General features: G+C 41.4%; 1 protein-coding gene across 1 annotated transcript in view; it reads right to left on the reverse strand.

The window, feature by feature from the left end:
• Positions 1-7,743, reverse strand: part of GNB4 (G protein subunit beta 4) — a 140,100-nt gene extending 132,357 nt beyond the window's left edge. The window contains exon 1 of the mRNA XM_056565240.1: positions 7,597-7,743. The gene's annotated coding sequence lies outside the window, so the exon portion shown is untranslated. The remainder of the gene's footprint in view (positions 1-7,596) is intronic.
• Positions 7,744-11,830: the final 4,087 nt, after the last annotated feature.

Genomic DNA, 11,830 nt, shown 5'->3' on the forward strand with positions numbered 1-11,830 from the left:
ATTTTTGGCCTCTTTGGTGTTTTTTTCAAAATTTGTTGGGTACCAAAAAAAAAAAAAAAAAAAAAAAGGATGTAGTAGGAATGGGGAAAAATTTATTTAAATACATTTTTAATAAAGTGCATGTGTGTTTCACTTTTTTTTCCTCTAGTTGTAACATTTTTTAGGTTGTACTACTACTCCCAGCATGGAACAGACTGTTCTATGATGGGAGTAGTAGTACCTGTACTAATAGGCACATCACCCGATGCGATCGTCCATAATATAGCAGAGATGCGGAGCGGCTCTATACAGTGCTTGTATCTCTGCACTGTACTCCGACCAGTGATGTGAATAGAAATTGACCTCACTCATTCATATTTTCTGCCCAAAGTGGGGATTGGCCGGATGGTTGCAGCCAATCACAGCTCTCAGAGGGAAATATGAATGAGTGATGTTCTATTCATATCACTGGCCAGAGTACAAAGCAGAGATGCGGAGCGCAGGAGAAAGCCACTCTGCATCTCTGCAATAGATCGGACGATCGCATCGAGTGTCAGGAGTGACCCCCGCTGTGATCTGTCCTTAACTGCAGGTACTAATACTCCAGAGAGCACACTCTGCTCCATGATGGGAGCTGTAGTACCTGCATTAATAGACAGATCGCAGCGAGTGTAACTTCTCACACCTGTTGCTATCTGTCTATTAATGCAGGTACGCAGAGTGTGCTCCATGTTGGGAGCTATAGTACCTGCAGTTAAGGAAAAATCACAGCGGATGTCACTCCTGACACCCGCTGTGATCCTCCTGTATAATGTATAGACGCGGCCTGCCGCTCTTCTATGGTCCCCTGCACTGACGTATATATACACCTATTCATATTTCCCACAGAGAGTTGTGATTGGCTGGAACCATCTGGCCAATCACAGCTCTCTGCGGGAAATATGAATAGGTGTATATATACGACAGTGCAGAGGACCATAGAAGAGCGGCCTGCCCCATCTATACATTATAAAGAAGGATTGCAACAGACCCGGGGTGATCTGTCAGTAAGTACAGGTACTACTACTCCCATCATGGAACAGTGTGCTCTATGCTGGGAGTAGTAGTACTACCTTAAAAAATTAAGAATAAAAAGTGAAAAACACACACACAACATTTTTATTATTGTCAGCTACATTTTTAGTGCCCAGCCCGCCCACATAAATTGATCCCTGTTTAAAAATTTATAAAAATGTAGTTATAAAAAAGAAAAATTTCGTTAAATACAATTTTTTCCATAACTACTGTATCTTTTTTATTATTTTTTTAATGGTACCCTATGAAATTTTATTAAAAAAGGTATCTCCATCAATTTTTTGGATCGCTAAAGTCCCAAAAAAGAATAAAAACCGCCTGCAAAAATGCCAAAAAAGTTAAAACCCACATGGCATTTTTCTTGCCTTTTTTTTACTCCTGTAGACGTCTATGGGAGAAAAATGCCATGATTTCAGGGGAAAAAATGGCATAGGAGCTGAAAAAGAGTGAAAAACACCCAAAAAAGTTAAAAAACACCAAAAGGATTAAAAAATTTAAAAACGGCAAACAGAAATATGCAAAGTGGAAAAAGAATTTTGCGTTTTTTCATTGATTTACAGCTAACATCTGGCCGCACCGTTTTTTGGCCGGAAAAACGCCATGCGGCTGAATTGATGTTTTTCGTGGCATTTTTCCCAAAAATAAAACAAGTGGAATTCTGCCTCAGGCCTGCAGAGGGAAAAACTGCTGACAAATCCAAGTCATATATTGTCCACAAATAGTGTTATCCCTCCTGTACCCAGATGATGGTTTACACTGAAGTCAACAGTTTAAGCTATTATAAGAATAACACACAAAATTAAAATTTCGACAAACTCATGTCAACAAATGTTTTTTGATGGATTGTTATAGCTAGAAATGTATAACTCATAAAATCATAAAAACTATTCAACTCCTGTAAAAGAAAGACTTTTAGACAAACCAGTAAGTTTAAATAGCTGGTCCATGAACACAGAAAATACTGTTAAAATATCATGGTATTTGGAGTACCAGGCTAAAAAGTATCAGCTGAAAGCATCACATGGTGTTTCTCCTATATCTGCTACTTCTTTGTATTAGATTAGAGCCCTGGTTTATTTTCTTATGTAATACATGAAATCTTGTGATTTTATTTTAGTCAGTATCTCAGCGAGCACCTCCACTGGACTGTGCCCATGTTCAGCAACTGCCGTCCTGCTTAGATATGGTATGTAGGCATTACCGGCACATTAAAGTCCATGTCAAGTTCTGTTGTTGATCTTTGCTTTCTCTAATGACCCAAATAATGTATATATATATATTTTACCTATTATTCTGAAATCATTTTATGTGAACTAGCTGAGTAAGGTCATTTGTGGGATGAATTCTTTCTTTTGGTGCCATCCTACATTTTTCATGCAAAAAATAAAATAAAAAGAATAAAGTTTGTTATGCTCATGGAGAAACCAGTGGTCCCCAACCAGGGCCCCAGGGCCACATGTGGCTCATAACCGCCTGATGTGTGGCTCACCATAACAATATTGAGTTATTATCATATGCATTAACAGGGGTAAAAAACTTCTATGCTGACAAGTTTCAAACATGGTGGATATGCAAAATGTGAGCAAGACATATGTTTCTTTTACACTACAAACGCACTGATAACAAACATTATTGCAGACACCTCCTATCAATGTTTGCAGATGATCATAATTTCTTGTCTTTCTACATGTAAATCTATATGCTCCATATGGCCCTTGGTTCATGTGGCTCTTGACCTTCACTCAAATTTGAACATGGCTAACAAGGAACAAAGGGTTGGAGACCACGTTTCTATGCTGTTTGGTGTCTTGGAATGCATTCATTGTATAAAATTCATATTTGTATTTTTAGAACGTTGATCCAGGGATTTATATTGATCACCATATTAAAGTAGGCAAGAAGTTTTCCCGCTGTCTTGGGGCAATTGGCATCAGCCTCAAGGGGGTTTTTACCTTCCTCTGGATCAACACAGTGGAGTTTTACATTGAACTCGATGGTCTATTTTTGAACCTTACAAACTATGTTACTATGTTACGCTGTATGTAATCTACAGGGTTGTTTCCATGATAGAATAGAATATAGCATTGTTTTCTAATTGTTCTGGTACAATATTTTGGACATCCACTGTTTTTGAGAATGGACAGGTTGCAGAGCTGATCTAGAGTAGTGTCCTCTTTATTGTCCTTCTCTGCTCAGAGGTGCTCCTGGCCACCCATTGGGAAAAGGGTGATGCTGTACACATTTGTTAAAATATGGTGTTGACTACAGACATGGCATGGTGGCATCATTTGTGGTAAAACTACTGGGCCTTCTACCTTATCTATCGCTGGCAACAAGACTGGGACCTGATTTATGTTGGAGAATGGCATTCCATGTCTAATTTATCATAAAGGTTTTTGCTAGGGAAACATAGTATCTAAAACCAAAAAATTTTACAACAAAGACTCAGGGCAACAATAGGATTTTGATCCCTAGAAAGTAGAAGGGCGGATTCTGGAAGTTTTGAGGTGCTGGTAACATGAACATAAAGGCTGTTGACTTTAGGGAGTAAAAGACAGATTTTAGTTGATTGTAACCCCAAGACATCTGGTATATTGCCTAGAAGATACAGTAGTACCATACACTGAAATGGAAACATAAGGTTAGTATATGGTGGAAACATAAGAAGTTCAGTATTGGACTATTCAGTTTCAGATCCAGAGAGGACATGATGTTTAAATCACTGGTGTTTTGTAGTAGTGCAATGTTAATGTCCCAAAAAAATGTATATAATTGTCATCAATGGAGGATACTAAAAGATAAATCTATTGATTGTTAGTCCCATAGGGTCCCATTGTTTGTCCCATAGGGTCTGTGTAGAGAGAGAAGAGGATCCTGAGGAATCCCAACAGCTGTGGAAGTGAAAAAGAGGTAGCGCCAAAATCTGTAGGGTGAGAAACCTGACTGGAGGCTTCACTATCCACAAAACTTTGAAACATGGCTGTGGGAATGCAGCAGTACATTCATCCACAAGAGCGTAAGTTAGTGGGGATAAGGCCTGACTCCATGTTGATGTTGCAGTTAAAGCCATGTATGTGATGTAGTTGAGGTCAGGACAATATTGAGTGTCAGTCAAGTTGTTTAATACAATACTTCCCAAATAGCCACTGTTTTTGGAAAAAGCTATGAACAAAGGCAATGTGATATTAAACTTAAAAATTGCCTGCAATTTGTTACACACATATGATGGGACTATGGAACTAAAGCCAACCAATCCAAGCCATAAAAACAGCCACAAACCATTCTTCATCCTCTACCAAAGAACTCTTCAGAACCATGTACTTGGTACAAGGCAAACCCCTAATACTGTCAAGTAGATATAATAATTCACATTGAATAATATAAAATAAAATATAAAAGCTAGCACTTTAAGTACATAATTTTTATATATTACATCATATATACAATCTAAACCAAAAGCCAAATATCATGTTTTCCCTTTTTACACAGAACAATTAAATACCGCACACTTTCACTTAAAGAACATTGTTCTTGCTCTGACTTCCTGAAACATAAAATATTCATTACACGTAATGGTAATTTTTATTTAGACTTTACTGGTGATTAGTCGCTGAGTACTGACTACGCATTGTTACTGGTTATAAAATTCTACAGTCATTTTAGCACCCCCTATTCACATGCATTCCATTTACACTTAAAATGTATTGAATCTTGAAATGTGAACCACTTTGCACAAAAATTTGGGAAAAAAGGGATATAAAAAGCTGGCATCCCCTATAACTAGTACGCTATACAGTGACCCTTCGACCTACGATGGCCCCGACATACGATAATTTCAACAAGCGATGGCCTCTCAGAGGCCATCGCATGTTTAAGGCAGCATCAACATACGATGCTTTTGTATTTCGGAGCCATCGCATCAACGGCTATCCGGCAGCGCAGACTGCTTCAGCTGCCACTGGATAGCCGTTTACGGTGCCTCGTGTGGTCCACTGACGATCACTTACCTGTCCTCGGGGCTCCGGCACATCCTCTTTGGGATCTCTGCATCATCGGCGCTCTCCTCCAACGTCATCACGTCGCTGCGCACGCCGTCCCGTCATCCAATAGGAGCGGCGTGCGTAGCGACGTGATGGCAGCGACGGATAGCGAGGACGCTGGGGAAGCAGAGGCTTTGCCGGAGCATCGGGGACACCCCGGGGACGCGGCGACAGCGATGGACGGCGACATCCAGGGCAGCGATGATGGTTCGGAGCGGCGGGGACACGTGATTACAACCTTTAATACCAGTGGTCTTCAATCTGCGGACCTCCAGATGTTGCAAAACTACAACTCCCAGCATGCCCGGACAGCCGTTGGCTGTCCGGGCATGCTGGGTGTTGTAGTTTTGCAGCATCTGGAGGTCCACAGGTTGTAGACCACTGTCCTATACTTTACATTGCACGGATCCCTCAACATGCGATGGTTTCAACAAACGATGGTCCGTTTGGAACGGATTACCATCGTATGTTGAGGGACCACTGTATATATTATTTTCATAAGGTCAGATGTGTATCTGGAAGACAATGGGCGGCATTTATCATTGTAGGTGTAAGTGAAGCATTTATCATTGTAGGTGTAAGTGAAGCATTTATCATTGTAGGTGTAAGTGAAGCATTTTCCTACACCTTTTTTTTTTGTGTGCTGATAATGGCCCTCATTTACTTAGAAAATCGGGTTGTAAGTCTATCTTGCTTTCTTACCCGATTGCTTTTTCCCCCTGGTATTTATTATTATGTCGCATCCTGTTTGTCGTATGTGCGTCTTTTTGGCTTGGTTTCCAACTCCTCTGAGTGGTCGGGAAAAAAATCCACAACAATTGAACAAATTTGGGGTGGAAAGCTTTATAAATACGTGAGAAAGTTCAGAAATGTCGGGTTACGCCCCTTTTTCGGATTTGGGAGAATCCACATCGGGTCCGTCGGGAAGAAATGTCGCAAAGTGTCGCAGACTGGCGCACGATGTCTGCGACATGTCGCAGACAACGAGGTGCCAAAAAAACAGTAAATGAGGGCCAATGTGTAGGGACACCACATTTATTAAATGGTCACAGAGGATTTGATACATTTTTTGCAGGTCACATTTTCTAAAATTTCTCTCTTCACATACACCAAAAAGCTAAGCTAAGTCTGGGCTGATGTCGTTTTAGAGACTTTTTGCGCTTTTTTTTGCGCCTTTTTACAAAAAGGTGCAGTTCATAAAACCCTTCCATATCATGTGTATTGCCAAAATCAGTGGATTACAACTCAAAATCGGCAGAAATGTGTAAACCAAAAGGCACAAAAAAGGCGCAAATAAACCCTGCTTGCGCCTTTTCTAGACACAAAAAACAGTCTAAAAACAATGATAAATGTCGGCCCATATCCCTAGTTATATGTACAAAATGTCACGCAATTTATTCAGGGATGTAATCTGCTATGACTGGAGTCACAAAGAAAATCTGTCAACGTCATAGAAGTTGGTTGTTTGCCTTATTCTGGATCCACACTGGTAATAACTTAAATGCATATGGCATATGTCTGTCCTTCATCTTTACTTTGCGTGTATACATAAAGCTATAATATATATGGGACGTGTAGGTCTATCCTTTACTGTATAGACCGGAACACTGTCTATCAGTTTCATTTCCAGAATACTTTCTTTTTCAGGCTGGCTGTCTCACATCCCAAAATTCTCCAAATAGACAACAGAACACACACTATGAAATTAGAGACTACCACAGTCATTTGCGCCGGTTGTTTGGCATTCAGCAAATGGTATTCTATGCAACTATCTCACCACGCCCCTACTAAACAGCAAAGAAGAAAGCTATTCTAGAAAACCTATCCAGAAGTAACCCCACATGTAAATAACTATTTTCTAGAAAATGACATATTGATGCGTATGACCGTGAATAATAAAATTATTAATAAATTAATAAAAATTTAAATAATATTCTACAACATATAACCGCTAAATGGAAACTAAAAAGCATCAAACGTTATCTATACTGTATATGCCTTAAAAAAAAACAGCTGAATCCAAATCATCTAGAAAGGATCATATGTGTTTCAAAGTGAGTGATGTAATCCTGCCTCCTAAAGTGGCACCATGCACATGGGCACACCCACAGCATACACAGATATACAGCATCTTCTTGTCACTGTGATAAGCAGCAGGAAAGATCTATTACCTCTCCCCCTACAAGGATATCCTCCCCATTACATAAATCCCACTCAGCATTGCAGTCCCTCCCTGTGCAACATTTCCTGATGCATAAATACAGATGTCTGGGCCACAGTCTAATGTGTGATCAGTAGTCTATTATTTGTGTACTAAGATGTATATAGACACACACTGTATATAGTATTTATAAATATGAACTTTGTGTACAAACATGCATCATCATACTGCCTATCCATAAGAACACATACAATCAATAGTGTTAGTAATCACAGAGATACAATAGAACAAAAAAAAGGTAACATGGTGGTATAAGGAGGTTCAGGGGAGAAAAGAACTTACATATGGGCTAAGAGGAAGGCTGGGGATCGCATGTAATTGTATTTTCCAGCTGAGATCCTTTTGTCCTGTCTCTCCGTCTGCTGGAAGGGAAGCTGATGGAAGGAGGCAGTGGAATGGATGCTTTCATGCTCCTGCCCTCCCAGAACGCATAGGATGCTGGGCTTTGTAGTTTAAATGCATAGCATCACTTCCACCCTGTCTGCTGCTTAGCTACATGGAGGATTGTGTATCCACTACTAAGAGCTGGGAATCCTGCTAAGCAAATATATGAAGGAGAGTGAATAAATATGCTGATCTACAGTATCACTGAGCCTCATACCCTGATATATATATATATATATATATATATATATATATATATATATATGTATATGTATATATATATATATATATATATGAAATATATCTAGTAGTTTGGAATAGCTGTAGTAGTCCAGTGATGCAGATGCAAATAGAATGTTGCAGAGTCTTATAATATGTTTTTTTACTGGACCTAAGGCTGCATTCAAGTTTTTTTATTGGACTAACAGCATTTTGTAGAGACAAGCTTTCGGGAGTCCGGAAGGACTCCCGAAAGCTTGTCTCTACAAAATACTGTAAGGCTAGGATTCCACTTGTTTTTGGAAAGGAATAGAACATGAAGTGTATTCAAAAGGAATAGGACATATAAAGGAAGGACTTACACTTCTCCTCCCTTATGGATCCACTTCTGACTTTGGCTCAAAAACTTCAGTGGCAGTTTTCCAAAAACTGCCAGAAAAAAAAAACAAGTGGAATCCTAGCCTAAGGCTGCATTCACACCTCGTTTTCAGCCTACGGTTGCTGGATCCGGCTTGGGGAGGGGAAAACTAGGCGCTCCCGTACCCCAGCCGGACCGGCGCTGAAATCCATTTACTTTAATGAGCCGACTGTAGTCAAACGGTGACTCCGGTCGACACATTTTTGACCCGTATCCGGTTTCCTGACCTGACCGAACAAAAAAACGTAGTATACTAAGGTTTTAGGTCCGGTCACAAAACCGGATACGGGTCAAAAATGAGCCGACCGGAGTCACCGTTTGACTCCGGTCGGATCATTAAAGTAAATGGATTTCAGCGCCGGTTCTGCTGAGGTACCTGGTTTTCCCCTCCCCAAGTGCCTGGTTTTCCCCTCCCCAAGCCGGATCCGGCAACAGTAGGCTGAAAACAATGCAGCCATACAGTATTTTGTAGAGAATGTTGAATGCAGCCGTACAGTATTTTGTAGAGACAAGCTTTCGGGAGTCCTCCCGGACTCCCGAAAGCTTGTCTCTACAAAATACTATTAGTCCAATAAAAGAATAATTAGGATTATATATATATATATATATATATATATATATATATATACACACACACACACACACTGCTCAAAAAAAATAAAGGGAACATGTAAACAACATAATGTTACTCCAAGTCAATCACACTTCTGTGAAATCACACTGTCCACTCAGGAAGCAACACTGATTGACAATCAATTTAACATGCTGTTGCGCAAATGGAACAGACAACAGATGGAAATTATAGGCAATTAGCAAGACATCCCAATAAAGGAGTGGTTCTGCAGGTGGTGACCACAGACCACTTCTCAGTTCCTATGCTTCCTGGCTAATATTTTGGTCACTTTTGAATGCTGGCTGTGCTTTCACTCTAGTGGTAGCATGAGACGGAGTCTACAACCCACACAAGTGGCTCAGGTAGTGCAGCTCGTCCAGGATGGCACATCAATGCGAGCTGTGGCAAGAAGGTTTAATGTGGCTGTCAGCGTAGTGTCCAGAGCATGAAGGCACTACCAGGAGACAGGCCAGTACATCAGGAGATGTGGAGGAGGCCGTAGGAGAGCAACAACCCAGCAGCAGGACCGCTACCTCCGCCTTTGTGCAAGGAGGAGCAGGAGGAGCACTGCCAGAGCCCTGCAAAATGACCTCAGCAGGCAACAAATGTGCATGCTTCCACTGAAACGGTCAGAAACAGACTCCATGAGGGTGGTATGAGGACCCTACATTCATAGGTGGGGGGTGTGCTTACAGCCCAACACCGTGCAGAATGTTTGGCATTTGCCAGAGAACACCAAGATTGGCAAAGTCAACACTGGCGCCCTGTGTTCTTCACAGATTAACCTCTTAAGGACCCAGGACGTATGGGTACGTCCTGGGTCCTGGTCCTGCGATATAACGCGGGGTCACACGGTGACCCCGCATCATATCGCGGCGGGCCCGGCGTCATAGTGAAGCCGGGACCCGCCTCTAATAGCGCGCGGCACTGATCGCTGTGCCGCACGCTATTAACCCTTTAGCCGCGCGCTCAAAGCTGAGCCGCGCGGCTAAAAACGAAAGTGAAAGTTGCCGGTTAGCTCAGGGAGCTGTTCGGGATCTCCGCGGTATAATCGCGGCATCCCGAACAGCTTTAGCACAGGAGGAGGTCTTCTTACCTTCTCCTGTGCTGTCCGATCGCCAAATGAATGCTTCAAGCCTGAGATCCAGGCTTGAGCATTCAATCGCCAAAAACACTGATTGATCCATTCCTATGGAGATGGATCAATCAGTGTAAAAGATCAGTTAATGCAATGTTATAGCCCCCTATAGGAGCTATAATATTGCATAAGAAAAGTGTAAAAAAAATCATTAACCCTTTCAATTATCCCTTCCCCTAATAAAAGTTTGAATCACCCGGCATTTCCAAGAATAAAAAAAACATTATGTAAATAATAATAAAAATAAACATATGTGGTATCGCAGCATGCGGAAATGTCAGAATTATAAAAATATACTGCTTTTTAAACTGCTCGTTCAATGGCGTACGCGCAAAAAAATTCCAAAGTCCAAAATAGCGCATTTTTGATCACTTTTTATACCACAAAAAAGTTTATAAAAAGTGCTCAAAAAGTCTGATCAGAACAAAAATGGTACTGCTAAAAACTTCAGATGATGGCACAAAAAATGAGCCCTCGTAGCACCCTGAACACAGAAAAATAAAAAAGTTATAGGGGTCAAAATATTACCATTTTAAACGTATACATTTTCCTGCATGTTTTCATGATTTTTTTCTGAAGTGATACAAAATCAAACCTATACAAGTAGGGTATCATTTTAACTGTATGGACCTACAGAATAAAGATAAGGTATCATTTTTGCTGAAAAATGTACTGCGTAAAAACGGAAGCCCCCAAAACTTACAAAATAGTGTTTTTTCATCAATTTTGTCACACATTGATTTTTTTTCCTGTTTCACCGTAGATTTTTGGGTAAAATGATTAATGTCATTGCAAATTAGAATTAGTGACGCAAAAAACAAGCCATCATATAGAATTTTAGGTGAAAATTTTTAAGAGTTATGATTTTTTAAAGTTAAGGAGGAAAAATTGAAAATGAAAAAACGGAAAAAGCCCGTGTCCTTAAGGGGTTAAAGTAGGTTCACACTGAGCACGTGACACAAGAGTCTGGAGACGCCGGGGAGAACGTTCTGCTGCCTGCAACATCCTCCAGCAATGGTGTGGCGTGGCATTTCTTTAGGGGCCGCACAGCCCTCCATGTGCTTGCAAGAGGTAGCCTGACTGGCATTAGGTTCCAAGATGTGATCCTCAGACCCCTTGTGAGACCATATGCTGGTGCGGTTGGCCCTGGGTACCTCCTAATGCAAGACAATGCTAGACCTTATGTATCTGAAGTGTGTCAGTAGTTCCTGCAAGTGGAAGGCATTGATGCTATGGACTGGCCCGCCTGTTCCCCAGACCTGAATCCGATTGAGCACATCTTGGACAAGTCTTTCTCCATCCACCACAGACTGTCCAGGAGGCCACCTCATCAGGAGCATGCCCAGGCATTGTAGGGAGGTCATACGAGCATGTGGAGGCCACACACACTACTGAGCCTCATTTTGACTTGTTTTAAGGACATAACATCAAAGTTGGATCAGCCTGTAGTGTGGTTTTCCACTTTGATTTTGATTGTGACTCCATATCCAGACCTCCATAGACATGAATGGAGGGGGGCGGGACGTGACGTCACGAGGGGGGCGTGGCGTTACCTCACATCTCCAGTTGCGGAAACTTCCGGTTTCCGAGCCTGGAGACGCAGAATGCAGGTACTGCAGGGAGATCGCGGGGGCCGTGCTGGGAACCCCCCCCCCCCCCCCCCCCCCCCGCCGCGATCTCCCTGCAGTACCCGCATTGGACAGGAGATAAAATGTCTAAAGCCAGATTATCCCTTTAATGTTTA

Source organism: Hyla sarda, chromosome 3, assembly GCF_029499605.1.
Source record: "Hyla sarda isolate aHylSar1 chromosome 3, aHylSar1.hap1, whole genome shotgun sequence".
NCBI lineage: Eukaryota > Metazoa > Chordata > Amphibia > Anura > Hylidae > Hyla > Hyla sarda.